The 22,969-nt window shown below is 40.6% G+C and overlaps 1 protein-coding gene across 11 annotated transcripts in view; it reads left to right on the forward strand.

Moving 5' to 3' along the window:
- Positions 1 to 370: 370 nt before the first annotated feature.
- SIPA1L1 (signal induced proliferation associated 1 like 1) overlaps positions 371 to 22,969 on the forward strand; it is a 394,920-nt gene continuing 372,321 nt past the window's right edge. For 5 of the 11 annotated variants that reach the window (XM_067557840.1, XM_067557837.1, XM_067557846.1 and 2 more), the window contains exons 1-3: positions 371 to 457; positions 1,407 to 1,469; positions 1,614 to 1,716. The gene's annotated coding sequence lies outside the window, so the exon portion shown is untranslated. Of the gene's footprint in view, positions 458 to 1,406; positions 1,470 to 1,613; positions 1,738 to 18,763; positions 18,928 to 22,969 lie in introns of those variants that run through there. The other 6 variants (XM_067557838.1, XM_067557847.1, XM_067557845.1 and 3 more) reach the window with 5 other exon arrangements.

A 22,969-nucleotide genomic window follows, 5' to 3' on the forward strand; every position in this document is an offset into this window, starting at 1 on the left:
CTTGACAAAGCCGCTCCGGGGCTAGGCGAGAAATTGCCCAGTTGCTTGTGTTCAGCCCAACCGACCCCTGCGTGGGCCAACTCCCAGCTTGGGCACCTGCTGCGCGGACTATGCGCGCCGAAGGGGAGGGGCAGACGAGACGGTCTCCGCGAGCTCTCGGGCTGCTCGGGCGCGCGATCAGGGAGCCCCGGAGCTACAGTGACCCTCCTCCTCCGCCGCCCCCAACCCCTCGCGCCGCGCAGGCTGCAACCGCCCCGCTAGGCCTGGCGCGTGGCCGTTGTTATAGTAACTGCAGGGGAGGCTGCTCCCCTCCCTCCCCGTCAGCCCTCTCGCGAGAGCTCCTCTGGCAGGAGGTGGAGCAGGCGCCGGCCGGGTGAGCTCATCCCAGGAGCTGGGGAGGGGGGAAGGCAGGAGCGCAGAGCGGAGGCTCCTGCAGCAGCCGCAGCAACTTTGTTGGGTGAGTTCAGTGCGGGAGCTGGGCAGGTAGCGCGGAGCCTGGGAGGGGGGCAGGCCCCCCCCCGACCTTCCCTCCTCTTCAGCCCCAAGCCTGGGGAGCCCTGCGTGGAGCTCGTCCTGAGGAGAGAGGCACCCCTCCCCCTTCCCGTTACAGACCCACTACCCCAGCCTGCGGGAGAGTGAATGGAGCTGACTGGGAGCAGGCAAGCTCGACCGTGCGGCCGCCTGCCGCCTCCGCAGGCTCCGGAGTTGGGTGGTGGGGAGGGTCCTGGAGAGAACTGGCCGTTCATGGGGAGAGAGCCCCCCTTCCCCCCCCCCTCCGCCCAACCCCTTCATTGAATCTCTTTATTGCCTTCCCTCATCCCTGGTCAGTTAAACCCTGAGCCCCAAAAGTCTGCCATGTGTATGTGGGGAGTCCTTGAGCCTTGCTGGCACTGATCCTGCGAAGAGCACCCCTCTGCCCCCCAGCTCTGTCTTTCGCTCTCCGGCCGCCCCCCCCCCCCCCGATTTTTGGGAGTCTGTGTGCAGCGCTGATGTATTGCTTTTATATGAGGAGAGGATCGCTCTTTCTCTCTTCCTTTCCCTCCCCGGCTTTAACAGCCCCAAGACAATCCGGGGAGAAAGTCCTGGGGCCCTGGACAAGGAACCGACTTCCGATGAGACAGAAGGAGGAGGAAAAAGAAGGGGTTGGACATAAGAATTCCTCACACTCAGTCACCCTGCCCCCAACTTAAACAAGGGAAGGAGAAGCAGCAATCTTAACTTGCCTTTTCTACCCCCTCTTCCTCCTGCTTCTCCTTGGATATCTCCTTTTTCAGCAAAGAGTGACATGGACTTATCCCCCTCTCCTCAGTCTTGATTGTTTTTTTCCCCCTTATGAACAAAACTGAGGGAGGTGGTGGTGGAAGGACGAGTGATGGCTTTTGTATATATGTGTGTTTTCTCTTTAGGAAGGGGAACGTTGAGTGGGAACGGCTCTGAAGGGTCTCGAGGAGGGGAAGAAAGGAAAGAGGGTAAGTTATTTAAGTGAACCAAGGCACAGGTTGTTTTGAGATGACAGTAGATACCATAATTTAGGCAATATACTTATAATACAGCATGTGCTATTTAATGAAAGCAATAAAACAGATTAAACACAAACATAAAAATCTCTTCAGTTTTACAGATGTCTTCAGATGTTTTACTGAAGTAAGAGACACATACATATCCCCTTCTTTCAGGGAGGATTTAATCTGATTATAAGACTTTCCACTATAAAAAGTGAGTGATTTATTTGATACTGTAAGTACACAAATAGCTTTTACTTTTTATTTATTTTGTTACAGCCAGCTTTGTTGTAGTGTTTTGTTGGGAATCAGTTTTGAGACCACAATAATGATGATTAGTTCATTTAAAGGCAGTGCTGATGGGGATGTTCTAAATGTTTATATTGTTGGAAAGGGAGTGGAGAAGTGAAATGTTTGTAGGTGGTTAATTTCTTTCCTTGAAGTCTGGAGAAGTGAAATACAGGGGATGCCTTAAACTGGATCTCATGAAATAAGGTAGCTGCTGTGTTTGTGGAAAACCAGGTAAAGAGACAAAAGAAGAGGGGGCAGGTTTCAATCTCTTTCTTTACCCTTTCCCATTTTATATTTTCAAAAATAGTGACATTGAATTCCTCATTGTATATTTTTTCATGAATAAAATATACATCTACACTGATCAATCATGAGATTGATCATGTTCATTTAGTGAGGAATGTACCTATTCACTTCTGGTAAAGCAGCAGCAATACAAAAAGGGAATTACTCAACTTAAAGGAAAATCTCCTTGTATAACCTTGACTACTGCGTGTGTATGAATTTTTACATGGAAAAGGCATTTTTTTCTAAAATGTGTGTATGCAATATTACTCGCAATATTACTCACAATATGTCTTTAAAATAGTATCTGCCCTGAATATTTTAGTAATGATTTAATGAATCCCTTAAGGTATGCTGGCCTGGCCTAAGTGTGTCTGTGAGCAGGGTCCTTCTGATAATACAATGTAAATTTGTTTTGGGGGGTTGGGGGGTGGAGGAGGGGAAGGTGTCAGATTTCATTAGATTCCAGCTCTATCAGGGTGAATTTAGATTGGCATTTCCTTTGGAAAGCAATCCTTTCATGAAGAAACTCTGACTCAGACCCTTGACCATTGTGAATGCTATGTGGGAGTTAAGTGTTAACTTTCTTAAATTTAAGTCATAAAGCAATTTTCTAAGGAGAAAATAGATTTTTTTTCCATAACACTTGCTTGTAGTCAGCATAAGTATTGATTGAATAATATGTAATTGTAGTCTTGTTTGATGAAAAGGCTGATCGTTGTTTTTCTATTTTCCCCCTCTTTTTGGGGAGGATAAGAAAATTGGAAATAATGAAGCAGAAGTTTGTGATAGTTGCAGAGAAACGGTTTAAAATTATATTTCACTGTCAAGGCTCTCATACCTCAGGCAGTCAGATATCATGCCAGCCGTTAAGTCAGAAACAGTGTGGGAATTTGGGATTTTTTGTGCTTATAATATAAAAACACATCACATTTCTTTTTTAATGGAAGTGGTCATGGAATTCAGGAAGTAGAAGCATCTGAGTTACATGGTAGACATTATGTGCATCATGTATTCAATCTTCCTAACGAGATAATTAGGAATAGAAAAACTTTAAAGTTGTCTGTGTAACTGCTTTATACAGGGTCAGTTGATTAAGGAAAATGAACCTAGTAAGTTGCTCAGCAAATCACTGAGTAGGTGCTACTGTTGTTAATTTGTGTTTAGTTCCTAGTATTATTAGTTGAGATGGAAATATGTAGTTACTAATTATGGTGCAGAGAACCTTTTATGATGTAAGGTGACAAGCAAAATGGGATCACTGGCTGTGACTTTAATGTAGGAATCTGCAAAAAAAGGTGGGTATTTGTGACTGCTAGTAGGTGTAGCTGTGAGCATCAGAATAAAGAAGTCTAACGGAATGAACTGAAATAGAGAAAATGAAATTTTAATTGGGATTTGTGCAACTCTGTATTCTTCAATGGTCTTTACTCTTTCTATCTTAACATGTCTGATCATCACCTCTTTGTTTGTGATTGTCTTTATTATGTTTATCCCACTTATTCTAATAAACATCTTAATTACTTTCTACATATTTGTAGCTATTGCTTTAAATCCATTTTGATCCAGAACAATCTTACTTTCATTCCCCATGCCTTCAAAATGACTGAGAGGTTTTCCCTTGCCTGTGAACTCTCCTATGCAATCTCAAGAACTTTGCTGGCATTCAATCTTAAAAATATTTCTCAACTATATATCTTATATTCTGCTTTTTATTTTAAAAAATTGTAGACTCTACTACTATTACTACTGAACATATATTTTATCTTACCAAAACAATTATTTAATTCTGTTTTTGTTCTCCTTAGCAAGGGTATTCATTAATTTGGTTCAGGAAGATGATTCTTGCAAACAGAGGAAAGACAGGTGAAAAAAGCACAAACCATTGAGAAAACACACAAACTACTCTAGTATGGGAAAGAGTTGAGGTCCATTTCACTCTTTTGTGTTCATGTTTCTGTATTGTACTATAGTGTATCGATTGTATAGAAGAAAAAAAGCCCAGTTTTCTCCATATCAATAGTTTAATCCCTTCAAAAAGGAGTTTGCTGCTAACTATTCAATTCTTAGTGCTACAGGTTGGAAATCCAGGGTATCCCACTGTGGTGTGGAAACAGTTTCACCATTGCCTTCATCAACATTTTGATCACACAGTTGATTGGCTTTCTAATGTTGATATTTCCAGTGCTTTAACCATTATTTTGATTGAACCTGCACATTGGCTTGTTGGAAAACAATATTTTATTTTGGTGTTTCTTTGGCTGTTACAGCATCTCCCAGACTTTTAAAATTTCTACGTTTTTCTCAGAGTCTACTCTCTTCATGTTAACACGATTAACTTTTTAAACATGTATATCATAATTCCATAATACCTTTATGCCCTTACTTTATTTACTTTGAAATCAACGTTTCAAGTTATTCTTCTTTTGTTCACATGTACAGTAGCTGAACTTTTTCCAGTGCTGTGCACTACCTATCAGAAGGCAGGATGGAGACTTTACTGTTCTGGAATTCCTTTTCCTGAAGGAAGATTGCTTTGGTTATTTCTATACAGTACCTCGTATGCAAATGGACTTCCATTGACTTCAAGTTACTTGCCCTCCAGAAAACTGCCCACATTCTTTTCCTGGTTTTAGAGACTTTGTACTATAGCTCCTTGGTCATACTTCCTGTTAAAGGAATAACAGATTGAGGTTTGCATCCCCTTTATCAATACAGCATTCTGCATTTAAAGCTAATCATATATTAAACATCCTTTTGTTAGCAGGAAAAAAATGTGTTAGATTGTTCTATGGTTTATGTTTCCAGGGAGATATGACTCAGTGGCTTGACTCCAAATAGATCTCTCTAAATGGGAAATTTTTAAGTAGGTTAATCTTAATATATCAATGAATTCATTTTAATGTTCTAATGATGGACATAAGCTGAATTTGTTTAAAGTGATATTTTATGAGATGTGACAAGTTGTGGTGTTTTTTGTTTTTAATTTAAAAAAAAAAAAATGTTTGGGACAGAGTTTGAGCACTTTACCATACACTTGTTAGCTGAGTGGTCAAATATTAGAGTTAAGGCTAAGATATAGACATGGGTATTTTTAGTAAAATCATGGGTAGTAAACAAAAATTCACGGCCCATAACCTGTCCATGACTTTTACTATAAATATGTCTGACTAAATCTTAGCTGCTCCTGGGGCGCTATTGCTCCAGTGGTGGAGGCTGAGTGTCCCCAGTCCCCTGCAACTCCAAGGCCCTCAGGGACTGCACACTGGGGTCGCTGTTCCAGCTGCTGCTTAGGCTGCCCCTAGGATCACTACTGTCCCAGTGGTTCCTGGGGTGGTCCCTGGGGCCAGCCACACCGGCTGCTCCAGCAGAGGCCCGTGTGGCTAGCCATGGGCTGCTTCATCAGCCTCTAGTGCAGCTGGCCCCTGAGATTAGCTGCACCAGCCTCTGCAGCAGCGGAAGTCACGGCGGACACGGCAGACCACTGAATCCGTGACTTCCACAACCTCCATGATAGACTCGCAGCCTGAATTATAGTTATAGAGTGCTGCCAAAGATGGCGATAGGAATATGATTATCAGTGAGATTGAGTAGCAATATTTTAGTGCCTCTGACTCCTTCTATCTCTTTCTAAGCAGTCGCTGTGTAAAAGTAACATGATTCATAGCAGTTTCTGTTCTGCTCATGGGATTCTTGATTGCAGTCTTGTAATTTGGTGTCAGTTGGGAAACATATGAGCAACTGCAGAGACACTGGAGACTTTTGTCTGTGGGCTGAGGAAGAGAATCCTATTTTGGTTTACATTTGATTTACATTTGGAAGGGTATTTTCATTAAAATAAGGCCTAGATATGTTTTTTCCTTTTTAACATGGAAGCTTAAATTCTACCTAAGCTGATGACTTCAGTCCTTTTTATTCAGCTCTTTGCTTATTAGTGGCAAGTAGACAAGTGAGTTTTTCAAACTCTGGTTTGGGATCTACCATGAGCCTGTTTTGCTTAGTGTAAAGTGAGCTTAGGCATTCTGAAGATTTTTGTTTTGTCTTTGGGAATGTTCCTTAGAGAATGTCATTTGAATAGAGCAAATAAAAAAAAAAAATCTTCAGCTGATGAATTTCATAGTAATTAATGGATAATACTTTTCAGAGCTGTTTGAAAGAGGTCTGCGCATATATATATATATGGAAAAACCCCTGCAGATTTCTGTTTGGTTAGTAAGATCAAAATTCATCCTGGCTGCTTCTATTCATAGTACTTTGAAACTTAAATGCCTGGTTCGGATGCTAGAATGCAGTGTCAGTGTTCCAGATTTGTAGATAAGTATCAGCCATAGAGTTCTGTGTGGCTATTCATTACTGACAGACTTACGATAGTCCTGGGAAATGCAAGATTCCGTAAAACAACTTGTCCATGTATAAATTATCTGGATTATTTTTGTATTGATTGATTATATAGATGAAAACAAGCATGTACTAATAATTGAAATATGAGTCTTAAAATAGTATGTGCATATATTGTACAGCATAGAGAATATAACATTCTGTGTTTGACAGTACTTCCAGAATGTCATGTGCTAAGTGTTATTGGGAGATCAGGGTGACATAGTAGTTAGGGCATAGGACTGTGAGACTGGAATTCCAGGTTGTAATCCCAGCTCTGAGATAGACTCCTTTTGTGGCTTTAGTTTTCCCGTCTGTAAAATGGGGATAATATTTACCTCACAGATGTTAAAGTCTAGTTAAGTGGTTTGAAGTTGTAAAGTTTTCAGTTAAATAGATCATGGGAAAAATCACATCTGTTGTAAATATTGTCACACAGAACACATTTGCTTTTAAACCAGTTTATTCTTGTTGGTTTCCTTTGTTTTGTCTTGGTATGAAACACTACCTGTAGTAGAAATTTAGGGCATCTATAAGGAAAAGTTGTCTTTTGAATCTGTGTAAGAAGAGTTCTGTTACATTGAAACATACCAACCAGGCAGTGACTATCACAGTGTCAGTTTTAATAGTACCTTTCCTTCAGCCAGGAAAGTAAGCAAATATCTCCTTTTACATCTGTTGCCTACTTTGTTGCATATCTAAGTATAGCTAATGGTTGCATTCCTTGTGGTGACAAGTGTAGCATGATAAAAACATGTAAAAAGCTTTCATGTTGGTGGTTCTTTTGTCAAGTAACTACCTACTTTACTGAAAAGCTTTTAATTTTTTGTATTTTTGCAATAATTGAAATTATAATGTAGTTATTGCTGTTTAGTTTATAACCTGTTTTATTTCTACGTCTTAAAATAACAAACTGCAGTCATTAATGCTTAATGTAAAAGGTCATCCCTCTTTGTATTTCACAGTCACCTGAAGTATAGAGTGCAAATCTTAGACTTTTTGTAACAAGTATTTCAAAAATAATTTGTTTTTCAACTACCAACTTTTTCCAGTTCTCTTTGATTCAGCTGAATGATGGAAAAATAAGCTCTAAATTCTGAAGTGGTAGTTGTAGGAATTTCTTAGCTGTTTTTTCTACCAGAATGTTCTGGATTTTTAAAACATTTTGTGACTTGGCTAAAATGCTTCTCTCTTAGTGTTTAGTCTATTTGGTGTGTTTTATTTGGGGTACCAGCAGTGTCATCAATGGCTACCTGAGTGCTTTAATTTTGATTGTGAAGCTGTAGACGTCTGGCAGAAAACCTGATTTCCTTTATCCACTGACACTTAGGAAGTACACACTTCTCTGTAAGAGGCCAATAAAATATGCATCTTTTTAGTGCAATAAAATGAACTCCCAAATTTCTGAAGAACTAGTGCTTGCAGAATAAAGCAAACATCACTTGCTTTTGCATTAAAGGCAAGACCGTGTGTGTGTGTGTGTGTGTGTGTGTGTGTGTGTGTGTGTGTGTGTGTGTGTGTGTAAAATATTCATTGACAACAAATAATAATTTATACAGCTCTGAGAATGTGGAAAAGTAAATCCAAACCAGTAAAAACTTTTTTGAGAGAACATTTGAATGGCCATACTGGTCAGAGCAATGGTCCATCTAGCCCAGTATCTTATCTTCTGACAGTGGCCAATGCCAGGTGCTTCAGAGAGAATGAATAGAACAGATAATCATCAAGTGATCCATCTTGTTGGCCATTCTCACCCTCAATTGAGAGGTATTGTCTCAATGCAAATAGATATTTATTTTTTTACAGATTCGTAAATCTGTCACTTTGCAGCCTGTCACTTTGCAGGAAAACTATTATTTTAATTTGATCACAGGTAAGAATATCTTTTAGTCATTGTTCCAGACAATACTACTTTACTGACTTGGCAGTCAGAATTCTTTAGATTTTTAAGAATGAACTCCTATTCAATTAAGGAGCAACACTATATTTCCCCTTCTCCTTAGTCCTTCTAATTTACCTATATTTGCATGGAACTGTTTAACTGGATGGTGATAAAGGAGATATTTGTACATGTGGATACTGCACTCTACAAAGTAAATGTTGGCGGGCCTGCCAGTTTTCTGCTGGATGCAATCCGGACTTCTAGCATTAAATGCTAACCTTTTATAATTTTGAAAGATTAAATTGGTCTTTATAAACTTCAGGGCTATGCTGCAGAACTGAATAATTCTACATGTTTTATATGTTTAATATTCTCATCCCTTAAAAACAAAACAAAATCTCAAAACTTTGAGTTCATAAATTTACTGTATCCTCTCTTACATATTGCATTACATTGGCAATATTGTTGCAGTTTAAATTCTCAAGTTGGCTATACCTTTTGTTGTACATATTTTGGTGACTTTTTTTTTAAAGTAGACTATTGGTTTCTGCTTCCTTAGCAGACAATGAAACACAGAGAACAACTTTCAAGTTAAAGCAAACTTGTGAAGACAGAGAAAGAAAGCAAATATTATACAAGAAGTAATTTTCTACAGTTCTTGTTTTTGCATTTTCCCCCTGCAGTTACTGAAAAAGGGCATGTTTTGAATAAGGACTCTCTTCCGAACTGTACCACTTGGCTTTCTGCTGCCTCCTACAGTGAAGTCGTCAGCCTGTATTTGACATCCCTTTGTTTCCATGGAAGTTACTGTGACGTCACAAAGTCAGCATTATATCTTCACTGCAGTATAATGCAGAAAGAGTAGAGGTGATCTCTTGTTAAAACAACCATGCCTCTGTTAATTAGCAAGAGGAAATGGAATTGTATGTTTTGACATATTCTAGTTTTTTCTCAAGGTGAAAAGACTGTTTTAAATTTTTTGAGTTTATTAAGGCTTTTCTACATGGGGAAATTGTCTGAAATAGTTGTTAGGGAATAGCTCCCCATCTGAATGCACTTATTCAGGAATAAGAGTGTCTTTTCCCAGTTTAGCTTAATGCAGTTTGGAAATGGATTCAGCTAAACTGAAAAATGGCCCTCTGATTCCTGACAAAGAGGCTATGTCTACACTACCACTTATGTCAGTATAAGTTATGTCACTCAGGGGTGTGACTAAGCCACCTCCCAGAGCGACATAAGTTTCACCTACCTAAGTGCCGACGTGGACAGCACTATGTAGGCAGGAGAGTTTCTCCCATTGGTTTAGGATGGCTACGCTAGAGAGCTTACAGCGGCGCAGCTGCGTAGGTAGAGCCCTGCACAGATGTGGATCTGCATCTAATCCACATCTGCCCCAATCATCATACTATACCTCCGACCACCATCCGCAGTCTAGGTCATCTGAGCCTGCATGCACCCGCAACTCCGAGGCCCCCATCAGCTGTTTGGAGGCTATCCCTACTGCAGCCTCAGCCACTGATCAACTGTTGACAGCCCTTCCAGGCAACTGCTCAACAGCTGATTGGCGGCTGGCAAGGGAGCCCCATGGAACACCTGATCGGTGGCGGGCGGGGGAGTCCCATGGAACAGCTCTTTGGTGGGTCAGCTGTTCCAGGGAGCTTCTGCTGATCAGCTGTTCCATGGGGCTCCCCTGCATGCTGTCAGGGGAGCCCAGATGCACAGCTGATTGGCAGCCCACAGGGGACCCCCCTGGAACAGCTGATAGGTGGCCAGTCCTTACCCCATCTCAAAGGTAGGGAAACAGCCTCAAAGGCTATGAGCTGCAGACAACTGCTTCCCCACCTTTGAGATCCGCATTTGATCCACCAACTGCAAAAAAAAAAAAAAAAAAGAGAGAGATCCGTGCATTTGTAGGGCTCTATGTATTGGTGCAGCTGTGCTGCTATAAACTCTCCAATATAGCCACATAGTCAGAGCGTTCACACAGGAAAATATTGTAGAATTGCTATTCGGCTTTAAATTCACAGTCTAATTTATTGCAGTCACGTAGACAAACCCTTAATCTTTAAGCCTATGTAGATTTGTTTGTGGTTAAGTAACACTATCCTGACATTCTTTAATACTGTACCATAGTGCCTAGTATTTACTTTCAGACATGAAAAATCAGTACACTAGGCTAAATAAAATAGACTAATCTTTCTTTTCCCCCCAGAATGCTAAAGGAATTATCTGTTAGTGACAATAATATGGATATGGATTTAATCACTCACATAAATGTTGTTGCATTAAGGATTTTTAAACGGAATAATTTAAAATGACTACTGAAACAACAAATAGCAATAAACAGGTAACTCTTGTCATATAAGATTCAATCCATCCTAGTTAGGAGCACTGCTTTGGTAAAGTATAACTAATCGAAAAGGTCATTATATGCTGACTGCCAATTTGGCCAAACTCCAGTATTTATGAGTCAATGTTTTCACACTTGAAGTTGGACAACTATCATTTTATTCCTTTCTTTTACTGTCTTTAATTTCAGCATCTCATTACTTATCAGGAGATATTTACCTCAAATTGCCAACAGGTTTATTCTTGTCAAGGGCAAGAGTGCATACGTTGTGGACGTGCTCTTCAACTTGCTCAGCAACTGATACAGTATACAGTCTTCTGAAAACTGGAAAAATAAATATTTATTTCAGACTGTCATCATTGTAAAACATGCAAAATGAAAAAAAAAAAATTAAACATAATATGAAGGGTAGACTTTGGTCTTTTATGTTAACTCTTATTATTTGTGTTATTTAAATTACTATAGTGCACAGGCAAGAGTGATCACATGCAGTCCCATCATCAATAAGTGTACAGCCAAAGAAGAAACCCTGTGCAGGATTGGAGGGGGAGGTTTTGGATATTTATGATTTTTAAAATTGACAATTTGTCTGTATTGTGTCAAGTATTCCCAATTATCTTTTAGCCTAGCCTTTATTAATTGTTTTTTTGTTTGTTTTTTTGTTTTTTAAATGGATGTCAAAGCAGAGGATCGGGAGATTTAAAGGTGGAGAGGACAGTGTCCTTACAAATAAGTTCAGGGCGAAGACTTACGGAGGCACTAAGGAAGAAGATGCAGCGATGTTTGTTGGGAAGCTGACAAATGGTCAGATGAGACTATCATCTTGGGCAGAGTAAGATATGTATGATGACTTAAGAAACAAGCAGAGAATAAGGTAGGAAGGCAGTTGTGGAGGATTTTGAAGAGGAGAAGAAGTTTGAAGTTGATGTGGTGAAAGTGGGGGAGACGGAGAGAGAGAGTGGTCAAATTAATTATTTTTAGCAGTCATGTTTTGAATGGATTGGAGATGTGGGAGTTAAGATGACTGGAGGTGGTAATGAAAACAGGAGGTGATACTTCTTTGTCTAGACCAGCGGTTCTCAACTTACCGGAGGGCTGGGTGGTATGCGCGGCACTGAATCCGCCGCCGCCGGATGGGCCCTCCCACCCACCCTTACGAAACTCTGCTGCCGAAAATGGGGAAACGGCGGAAGGGTTTCGGTGGCGGGTATTGTTTCCTCCGCAAAACCCCGCCGACCGTCTCTCCCCGCCGCCGCGAAACCCCGCTGGAAATCCCTCCCACTGCCGCCGCGAAACCCCGCCTCAAGTCCTCTCCCTTTTTTTTCCCCGAGTGGTACTCTCGGGACAAATGGTACTTGACCTGAAAGTGTTACTCGGGGGGGGGAAGGTTGAGAACCGCTGGTCTAGACAAAGAAAAGGTGGGATCTTAGAAATGTTTTGATGCAAGAGGAGGTAAGATTTGGACATAGCCTGGATGTTTGGAGCAACAGAAATGGAGGAGTCAGATGTGATCACAAAGTTATGCCTGAGAGATTGGGAAGATTATCATGTTAACAGTGATAAAGTAAAGAGTGTTGGCAGAAAGATCAGGAGTTCAGCTTTGGCCATGTTAAGTTAAAGTTGACAGCAAAGCATTCAGCATGGGAGAGTGGAGAAACTGTGATATTTGGGTCTGGGGTGGAAGGCAATGTGAGTTTTGATGGATTTCAGTAGTAGAAGAGGAGACTTTTGAGTCATTTGTGTAAGTATGTGAGCTGATGAGATTATCCAGAGAGAGTGTATAAAGGAAGAAGAGAAAAGGGCTGAAGAGGGAGGCCTGTGTTTCCCTCTTGGAGAGTGGAAGGAGGGATGAGGAAGCCCAACCAAAAGAAACAGAGAGGGGGGGGGGAACCAAACACAAACAGGTGATTGCTTTGCAAAGAAAACAGTTTGGAGTTTTGCCCGTTGCTTCTCTTCAGATTCTTGCTGGTAGCTCCAGCCCTAGCTGATTGCTAGGCCTTGGGGACATAGAACCTTTACACCCACAGTTTCACATAGGCCTTTTCCTAGTATGATTAGATGACATAGTGGCTAAAACACGTGTGCCTTGTTATGCTAGAACTATTGCTATCACCAGTGGAGCAACCCAGTAATAGGTAGTATATTTCCTGCAAAAAATGCTAATGGATACTGGTATAAGGACTCTAAATCAGTTTAAATGTTTCTCATTTACAGTTATTTTAAACTGATCTGGGAATTACAGATATAACTTTATATCTAGTACCATGAGATGAATAAGACTGGATAATGAAAAAGGTATATTTGCTTTTGTGTGACCCTCTATGCTCCATTTACCTTCTTTACATGGCAAAAGAGCAGAGTTTCTGATGCAGTGCTGTGCTATTTCGGTAACATTTTACAGGTGGCAATAAAAGCTCTTGGCTGTGCTACAGTATGTGGGTGTTATATGCATATGCTTGCAGCTGAAGTGCTTAAGGACCATTGAGAACTAACATTTTTGAAAATCAAGTAATTATATGCACAATATGATGCAGAATACCCTGTTTAAATTATGATTGGTTTATGCATCTACACTGTTCTACTTTAACTCATAAATCAGGTAAAAAACCTTTCCATGTTAGGGATTTAAAGAGATTTGCCAAGTAAAATATTCTCTTAGAATTCATGCTTTTTTTTTTTTTTTTTTAAAGAAAGCTGATATCCTTACCTGTCACTAGGTTATTGTGTTTGCATCTCACTTCATTTTCAATTCAAGCGTTTCTATTTAAAAAAAAATAAGGAATAGCAACAGGTACCTTCTTTGCTGTCACCTTAATGCTTAGGTGTAGGTGTAAAAAGCCCTTGAGAGTTTGAAAAAACTTTTGGCCTCTTAATCTTTGGGTACTGAAAGCATAAGACAAGAAAGATTGGTGTCAGTTGAGTGTATCTTTTTCAGAAGGCAGAGACCACAGCTATGAAGTGCCACTGCTGTTGAAATCTGTATCTGTTGGTCCTAAAAAGTAATTAAGGTGAATATGTGCTGTATGGGCAAAACTTGGGGATATGTTTTGTCACTGCAGTGGTTAACTTGTACAGACAGCTTTCTTTGCTTTGGAAAAGAAATCAAGTTGACTGCAAAGGTCCATAGCTGTACTACGGTGTAGCCCTTCACAAATATGTCTGACCCTTGGTTATTAATGATTTAATATTTGTTTGCATTGTTTTTGTAGCTATGTTGGTCCCAGGATATTAGAGAAACAGTGAGTAAGCTACCTCTGGAATTAAACACAACAGTTGTTTAGCACAACAGTTTAAAATGAGAGAATACCTTACTAAGTTTAAAGGATAAAGAGAAATGGGACTAGCAGCCTAATTACCAAATTGGAGTTTAGTCAAGACCTGAAGCTAACATCTGTGCTTTGTGAAAAGTGCCAAGAGATTTTCATGGACTTCATGTGCTCAGGACCCTAATTCAACATCTTATACAGAAGATAGCATCTCCTGCAGAATATCGTGTTGCCCTGTGACCTCATGTTTGGGCATTGGTTCTTATTCACTTATGAGAGCTAATGAGGTTGCATTTTGAGGTGGCATTGATTTGCTTTGCTTGCATTTGTAAAGCACTCATCACTGTAGCACTTCTTATTCATTAATGAATATAACTATCACAGCATCCTTGTGAATAGTGTTATCCTCATTCAAAAAATGAGCAAATTCAGATACTCGTGTTGTGTGACTTGCCCAAGGGTGCACAAGTAATCTGCAAAGCCAAGAATAGAACTCAAAAGTTCCTAATTTCCATTGCCTGATTAATAGCTAAGATTAGTAGAATAATGCTCCAACATATGTGGTGGTGCTACAAAATGCTATATTAAGTAACTCCACTAAATTGCATTGGGCTTTCTTTGCTGTCTAAGATTCCCATTCTTAGTTTGATAAACTATTGTCCTATATTTTGAGCTGTAATAATAAAGTGAGAAACAATCTATAAAACTGCAGAATAGAATAGATGCCTGCAATGGATGGGAATATGAGGAATCTGTAAACCTGAGGTGCATTTATAAGAAACTATCAGATCAAAGGCCATTAGAAGTACCTTTTTTGTTTTAAAAAAAAAAAAAAAAAAAAAAAAAAAAAAAGACTACATAAGGATTATAACTAGGGTAAAATCCAATAAAGACTGGGAAGTTTTGTTTTTATAGTTGCATTTTGATGATCTTTTTGTGTTCAAGAAGAGTTGTATTAAATTATTTTTAAAGTACAGGCTGGCTGCACTGAAATGTCAGCCTATTAAATCCCTGTGCTGAGTCTTGCTAGAAATGGGAAATGAGCCTCATGTTCTAAGTCAACATTTTCCCCATTCTAGTTGGTAGCCTACTGTACCTAAATGCTTGGATAGTATTGTTTTTAGTTTTAAATCTCACTAGCACAATTTATTAGATTGCTGTCATAAAACATGCTGAGAAGCTGTATTTCTGGAAATGAGTTGCTATGCTGCATGGTGACTTGAGGGTTGGTTTAACTCAAACATTAAGTCTTAAGTCTTCATAGATGTGCATTTGTCATTCCTCTTAAGTTTATTGGGAAAATTGGAGAAGTTCACAAAGTGATTGAATGTTAATTTCCCCTGCAAGCCTTTTCTGAATGCTATCAACTGAAAAGTGTGTTATGTGAGATTTTGCTGCAGTGAAGCAGCTAGGAACTATTGTTTTTGTTTTGCATATTTCTGTCCTCAGACTGCAGCATTGGTAATTTCCCTTTCTTAAATGGTTTTTGATGTTAATATGAAAGAGCCTTTTGCATTTTCCCTGAGTGGAGATGCACAAGCTGAAATTTGAAGGTTAGTAAGCATGCTTTTGTGGTTCTGTAAACCATGATTGATCCCTTGCCTAAGATCTGATACAGAACCCATTGAAGTCAGGTTGTTCCAAAACCTCTATCGACACCTCGGACTGGGACAGTTCCTTAGATTTTTCACCTAAAAAGAATGGCATGGGTGTGAGAATCTTCCTCACGTCCTCTGTAATGTAGACTGATGCAAAGAATTCATTTAACTTTTCCTCAATGGCCTTGTAGTCCTTGAGTGCTCCTTTAGCGCCTCACTGATTGTTTGGCAGGCTTCTGATGTACTTAATTTTTTTTTGCTGTTAGGTTTTTGTTTTTTGTTAGTTGCTCTTCAAATTCTTATTTGGCCTGCATAATTATACTTTTACACTTGGCTTGCCAGAGTTGATGCTCCTTTCTATTTTCCTCAGTAGGATTTGACTTTGAATTTTTAAAGGATGCCTTTTTTGCCTCTAACCACCTCTTTTACTTTGTTTAGGCATGGTGAAATTTTTCGGTCCTCTTATTATATTATTTATTTGGGGTATACATATAATATGAGCCTCTGTTATGATGTTTTAAAAAAGTTCCCATGCAGTTTGCAGGCATTTCACTCTTGTGACTGTTCCTCTTAATTTCTCCTTAACTGGCTTCCTCACTTTTGTGTAGTTCCACTTTTTGAAGTTAAATGCTACTGTGGTGGGCTTCATTGGTAATCCCCTCTCCCAAGGATGTTAAATTTAATTAAATTATGGTCACTATTACTGAGTGGTTCAGCTATGTTCATCTCTTGGACCAGATCCTGTGCTCACTTAGGACTAACTCTAGAATTGCCTCTCCCCTTGTGGGTTCCAGGACTAGCTGCTCCAAGAAGCAATCATTAACGGTGTCTAGAAATTTTATCTCTGCATCCTGTCCTGAGGTGACATGTATCCAGTCAATATGGGGGCAGTTGAAATTCTCCATTAATATTGAGTTGTCTATTTTCATAGCCTCTTTAATGATGCTGAGCATTTCACAATCATCATCACAATCCTGGTCATGTGGTCTGGAGTAAATTGCTGCTGGTATACTTTCAATCATGGAATTTCTATCCATAAAGATTATGTGGTACAGTTTGATTCATAAAATATTTTTACTATATTTGGCTCTATTCTTTCACATGCAGTACCATTCTCCCATCTGCACAAACTACACTTACTCTTTTATATATTTTGTACCCCGGTATTACTGTGTCCCCTTGATTATCATTGTTCCACCAAGTTTCTGTGATGCCTATTTTATCAATATCCTCATTTAATACTAGGCATTCAAGTTCACCCGTCTTGCTGTTTAGACATCTTCCATTTGTATACAAGCACTTACTAAATTTGTCAATATTTAGTTGTCTGCCTTCATGTGATGTAATTGAATGGGAATCTTTCATTTGACTTTCTCTTCAGTTCCTGCCTGTGTTTTATCAACTTCTATCCTGTCCTCTTTAATAAATCCTCCCCTAAGGGATGTATCTGTCTGAACTGTGTGTTCCTCTGCTCCTGTCAGCTTTTCCCTAACCATTAGTTTAAAAACTCCTCTATGACCTTTTTAATTTTATATGCCAGCAATCTGGTTCTGTTTTGGTTTAGGTGGAGCCCATCCTTCCTGTTGAGGCTCCTCCTTTCCCAAAAGGTTCTCGAGTTCCTAATAAACCTAAATCCTTTCTCCCTACTCTGTCTCATCCATGCATTCAGACCCTGCAGTTCTGCCTGTCTAACTGGCCCTGCGCATGGAACTGGGACTATTTCAGAGAGTGCTATTGTGGAGGTCCTGGACTTCAATCTCTTACCTAGCAGCCTAAATTTTGCCTCCAGGCCTTCTTGTCTACCTTTCCCTATCCCATTAGTACCCACATGTACAACAACCACCAGCTCTTCCTCCACGCTGCACATTACATCTAGCTAGATTTCTCAAGAGGTCCGCGATCTTCATAGCCGGCAGATAGTTCACCATGTGGTTCTCCTGGTCATCACAAACCCAACTGTCTGTATTTCTCACAATGAAATCCCCCATTACTATTGTTTCTTCCTAATAACGGGGGTCTCCTCCCCGGAAAGGATATCCTCAGTGTGAGGAAACGATGTCATTTGGAAGGAGAGTCCCAACTATGGGACCCTTTCCCTCCGCTCCAGCTTGATGGTTTCCTTCCCTGAGACTTTCATCTTCCTGAACAGCCCAGAGGCTGTCATACTGGGGGTGGGACCATTTTACTGTGCTCTGGAAAGTCAAGGCTGTATTCATACATTCATTAATATTTATATTCAATACATGCTCTATCCAGTGCAATCAACTGGATAGCCCCCACTCTGCTGCTGGACTTCTCCCTGCGTTATTTTAACTTATGCAGCTTTTTTGGGGGGTGGGTTGGGAAGTGTTTATTAGCCTAAGTTTAGAGTATGTTAGGTGTATTTGGCTCTCGCACTCCCCCTCTAAACTTTTTCACAAAACTCCCGTTTGCTACTCCTGTTCACTGGTTCCTCTGGTTCTTTTGGAGCTGGCTTTTTAAACGCGTGTTCTACCTGAGTAGCCCTACAACCTTGTTAACGGATCCTAAAGGAATTAGCTATCAAAGCCTCGTTAAGAAGCTCTCAGCCTTGCCTATCAGGTGGCTAGACTCAGCACATGGCTCCCCTCACCTCCTCCATACAAACCGTACTATAAACCAGCATTTCCCAATCTGTGTGCCGTAGCACAGTGGTGTGCCATCAGACATGAACAGGTGTGTCATGGAATTTTGGAAAAGTCACACATGAGCCCCATGCTGGGCTTCTCCTCTACCCCTTGCGCTGGGCTCTGCGGGTCCCTGCCAGTCAGAGCTGTCCAGCTGCTATTGTTGGCGGGGATCAAGCCCAGCTGCGGCTACCCCCATCCTGTGCTAGGCTCCGTGCCTCCCCCCTCACAGGGAGCTGAGCCCAGCTGCAGCTTACACCGCCCCCCCCCCCCCACCTGTTCCCTGAGCTGGGCTCCACACTTCCCTGCCAGCAAGCGCTGACCAGCTGCTCTTGCTGGCAGGGAGCCAGCCCAGTTGCGCTCTCCTCCACAGTTTAAACGGTAATCAGCTGTTTAAAACGTTTAAACAGCTGATTACCATTTTGGTTAACCTTTACATCCCTAATTTCATTTGTGTTGCTCTTTCAGTGTACTAATACAGACACACTCTGTAGTAAAACTGTTCATGTGGGAATTATGTGTTGGGCGGAGTTTTTGCAGGTCGTGCAGTTGCAGTAGCAATTTTTGAATAGTGCAATTACTGAGCCTGGTGTCTTCTTAGCTTTGAAAAATCCCTCATCGCTACAAAAGGGAGAGAGGAAATGGATAAATATTTGAAAAGAAAAGATTCTGATGCTTCCACATCCACTTACAGTGATGAAGCTGAGCCTGAGCACAAGACAGTAAAATTGGTGAGCAGACACAACTATGACCGTTACTTGCACTATGGATTTTCTTATACTGAGGAGCCATGTTGCCCTACTCCTCTATCTTGTGTGCAAGGATAAACTTTCTAATCATGCTATGGTTCCAAGTAAATTTAAATGACATCTTATGTTCAAGCACCCGTTTCTTGCTAACAAGGATAAAGACTATTTTGTGTGTTTGAAGGGTCAAAATGAAGAGCAGGTGCAAATGACAGTGCAACAGTGTCTGATAAAGTGTTAGAAGCAAGCTATATGGTTGCTGAGCTTGTTGCGAAGACAAAAAAGCCATATACAATTGTGGAGTCTTTTTAATTTTACCAACATATAAAGACATTGTGAGAGTGATGTTAGGTGCAGATGCAGCCAAAGAAATTGCAAAGGTACCCCTTTCAGACAATACGATAAGTTGCTGGATTGATGACATGTCTGCTGACATTGAAATTGTTGGAGGAAAAAATAAAATCAAGTGGAAAATTTGCACTGCAGCTTGATGAGTCAACAGACAACAGTGGTCACACTGAGCTCTTGGCTAACGTCAGGTTCGTTGATGGAGATGGTATAAAGGAAAAAATTTTATTTTGCCAACACCTGCCAGGTAAAACAACCAGAAAAGAAATTTTCAGGGTGACAACAGACTCCCTTGAACAGGGAGAACTACACTGGAAAAATTGTCTGAGTGTTTGCACAGACGGGGCTGCTTCAGTGACAGGGAAGTTGAAAGGATTTGTAAGCAGGGTCAAGGAACAAATCCCCGATGTTTTGGTGACCCATTGTTTCCTGCACCAGGAAGCTTTTGTGGCTAAAACATTACCTGAAGAGCTCTCTTTAGTGTTCGAGGGAGCAATAAAGATTATAAATTTCATAAAATCATGGCCTTTGAAAAGTCGCCTTTTCTCCTTGTGTGAAGAGATAGAAACAGAACATCAGACTTTGCTGTTGCACATAGAGGTACACTGACTTTCCCGAGGGAAAGTTTTATCACACTTGTACAAATTGAGAGAGGAATTAAAAATCTTCTTAACGTCTGAGGAATCTGCATACACGGACCAGCGTGCCAATGCAGAATGAGGCGCAAAGCTTGCTTGCCTGGCTGATATTTTCCGACACCTCAACAATCTGAACAGGAAAATGCAAAGAAGAAACTCAGATCTTCTCTCCAGCACTGATAAATTGCATGGGTTTAGGTCTAAGCTAGCTGTCTGGCATGAAAATGTAGCAAGAGGCACAATAGAAATGTTTCCCCCGGCACATTCAGTAGATCCAAGTAGCAGTGCTTTGGCCAGTGTAATTTCTCAGCAATTGAAAAGTCTTGAAGAGAAATTTAGTTTTAATTTCTCTCCAGTTCATACTGAAGAATTTGACTGGATCTGTGATCCTTGAAGTTCATCTGCAATGGAAAACGCTAAGAATATTTCATTATTGGTTCAAGAGCAATGTATGGAATTAAGGATGGATCGCAGTTTTAATATTAAATTTGGTGACATGATGTTCGACACATTCTGGTTCACAGTTGCAAATGAATATCAGTAGTCTCAGACAATGCAATCTCAATTTTGTTGCCATTTTCCATGACCTAACTGTGCAAATTAAGTTTTTCAAGTTTGACCTACATAAAAAACAAAAACTGAGAATGTCTGAGAGTGGTGGAACAAGAGCTCCGAGTTTCACTGTTGTCAATTCCTGCCAGGATAAAATGACTGTGTACTTTTGAGGTGAGCTCAGATTTCACATTGAAAGTAAGTTATGTTTATAATATTACTAATAATGTGCGCGGGGTGTGTGTGTGTGGTGATATATATGAATGTACTATATGGATGACCGGGGGGGGGGGCCGGGGCAGGGCGGTGTGCCACAGTTTGTTTTTTGTTTATGTAAGTGTACTGTGGGATGGAAAAGGTTGGGAAACGCTGCTATAAACTTCTGTCAAGTAGGCACATTTTTAGCAGCAAGCGTGCAGCAAACAACCAATGCACCCCAAAAGTCACCGGTTGCTCCTCCTTCACCTGGAGAACTCCCTCACAAAACTCCAGTTTGCTGCTCCTGTTCATTAGCTGTCGAGAGTCTACTTAATGTTGTTTGTCAGTTTCACTTCTGTGTTCTTAAAAAGATATTTTAAAGCAGTGGTCCCCAAACTGTGGGGTGTGCTCCCATAGGGGAGTGTGGAGGAACATTCAGAGGGTACTTTGGGGGGGGGGGGGGGGAGGGGAAGAGTGCCATGCTTCCAGCCTTGCTCTGCCCTGAGCCTCACTCCTTCTCCCACCTCATTTATCTCTAATTTTGTTCAGCCTCCAGGCCTGGGCCATCCCCCATGGGGGTGGAATGGAGTTGCCACTCCATTAGCTGTAGCAGTGATAGGATCCACTATTTAGACAGTTCTAGATTGCTTTTTAACTTTGCTCAGAGTAGATGTGACTATGGCTGTGTTAAAAATATCAGTGGATTGTACTCTGTGGATTCCAACATTGTTCCCACTGGTGAAGGTGCAATCATGGGAAATCTTTGACTAAAACCCTGGAATGGGCAAGGCCTTGGGGGGAGTTTTGAATTGTTTTTGTTTGATGACAGACAAATTTCTGGACTGCCTATTAGTTTTTATTATAGAGGTTTTTGCTTGGTATGTTTGAGTTATAGGAGGGATTTATCTGTTACTCTTCATTTCCCACCTCCCTTATTATGTTGTAATATGTTTATGTGCACAGTGCTTCTAAGCAAGAAAGTACTTCTGTGTACAGTATCTACAAATTGAGAATCCTTCCGTGGTTTGATTACTGAGTAAAGATGTGGTCCTTTAAGCACTGTTGCAATATGAACAACAAAGTCCTCAAGCAGGATTGTGGGGCACCTTGTGCGAGGTGCTGTATGTGACAGTCTGTATCCCTATGTTCACCCTTTGTACACAATTATAATGGATTTTGTACAAAGCATGCCTTATGAGGAATCCTGTGAAACTCATAATTTGCTGATCATTATTGTCCTGGTAAAATGTGTGGTAATGTATGTAAAGTTAAGATTCTACTGTGTGACATTACTGAGACATGTTCCAAGTTTAGAAAAGCAGGCACAAACCAATTCCTCAGAGACAAAGGCAAACTGATGCCTCAACCAGGTGTCAACAAAATCAAATAGACTATCACCTCGTTAAGTGGCTGTTCTTTGGCAGGAAAAAGGGTGTGAGTGAGAAATCTACATTTTGGCAAAGCAGCAGCTTGAGTTTCCAATCTCCAGACTTTCTGTCTCCTGTACCTCAGCTGGAGATGATTTTCAAAGAAAGAGAACTATAAGAAAGTGGAACAGATGCCCCCAAAATACTTCTTTCTTTTTCTCTGCCCATGGCATCAATGACACCGAAGGAGAAGGAAATTAACACTGAGCTGGAGGAGGGGTCCTGGCTGAAAGAAATCCAGCCAGTAAGACTGCTGAAGTATGTGGTGAGAGAAACCTTTGCTTTGAATTCATTTAGCTTGTTAAGTTAGATATTAGTTCTGTGTTCCCTTTTTTTGTTTGTAACCAATTCTGACTTTTATATCTCATTATTTGTAATCACCTAAAATCTGTCTTTCTGTAGTTAATAAACTTGTTTTGTCTAAACCAGTGTGTTTGGATTGAAGTGTTCTGGGAAATTTTGTTTGGGTTAACAAGATTTGTGCATATCACTTTCTATTAATGATTGATTGGACTTTATGTAAGCTTGTATTGTCCAGGAGGGTGCTGGGCAGTACAAGACAGACATTTTTTGGGGGAAAGTCTGGAACTGCGAGTTTGCATATGTTGCCCTGCAATGTAATTCATGCATGGCTGGCTATAGCACTCGTACAATATAATTAGGAGTGATTTACATGCTGGAGGCTGTGTATGAACAAAACAGGAGTGGTTGCTCTCACAGCGAAGCAGTGTTAGAGGCATCCCAGATTTGAGAATTGAAGGGACACAACTGTTCAAGAGTTCAGATTGTACCCTGGGTAATGTCACAGCTGTACAAATGGAAGGCTCTGATCTTGTAAACTGATCTAAGTATGTGGTCCCTTAT

The sequence above is a fragment of the Emydura macquarii genome, unplaced genomic scaffold (assembly GCF_026122565.2).
Source record: "Emydura macquarii macquarii isolate MOO-44397 ecotype Brisbane River unplaced genomic scaffold, CSIRO-AGI_Emac_v2 contig_1876, whole genome shotgun sequence".
Taxonomy (NCBI): Eukaryota; Metazoa; Chordata; order Testudines; family Chelidae; genus Emydura; species Emydura macquarii.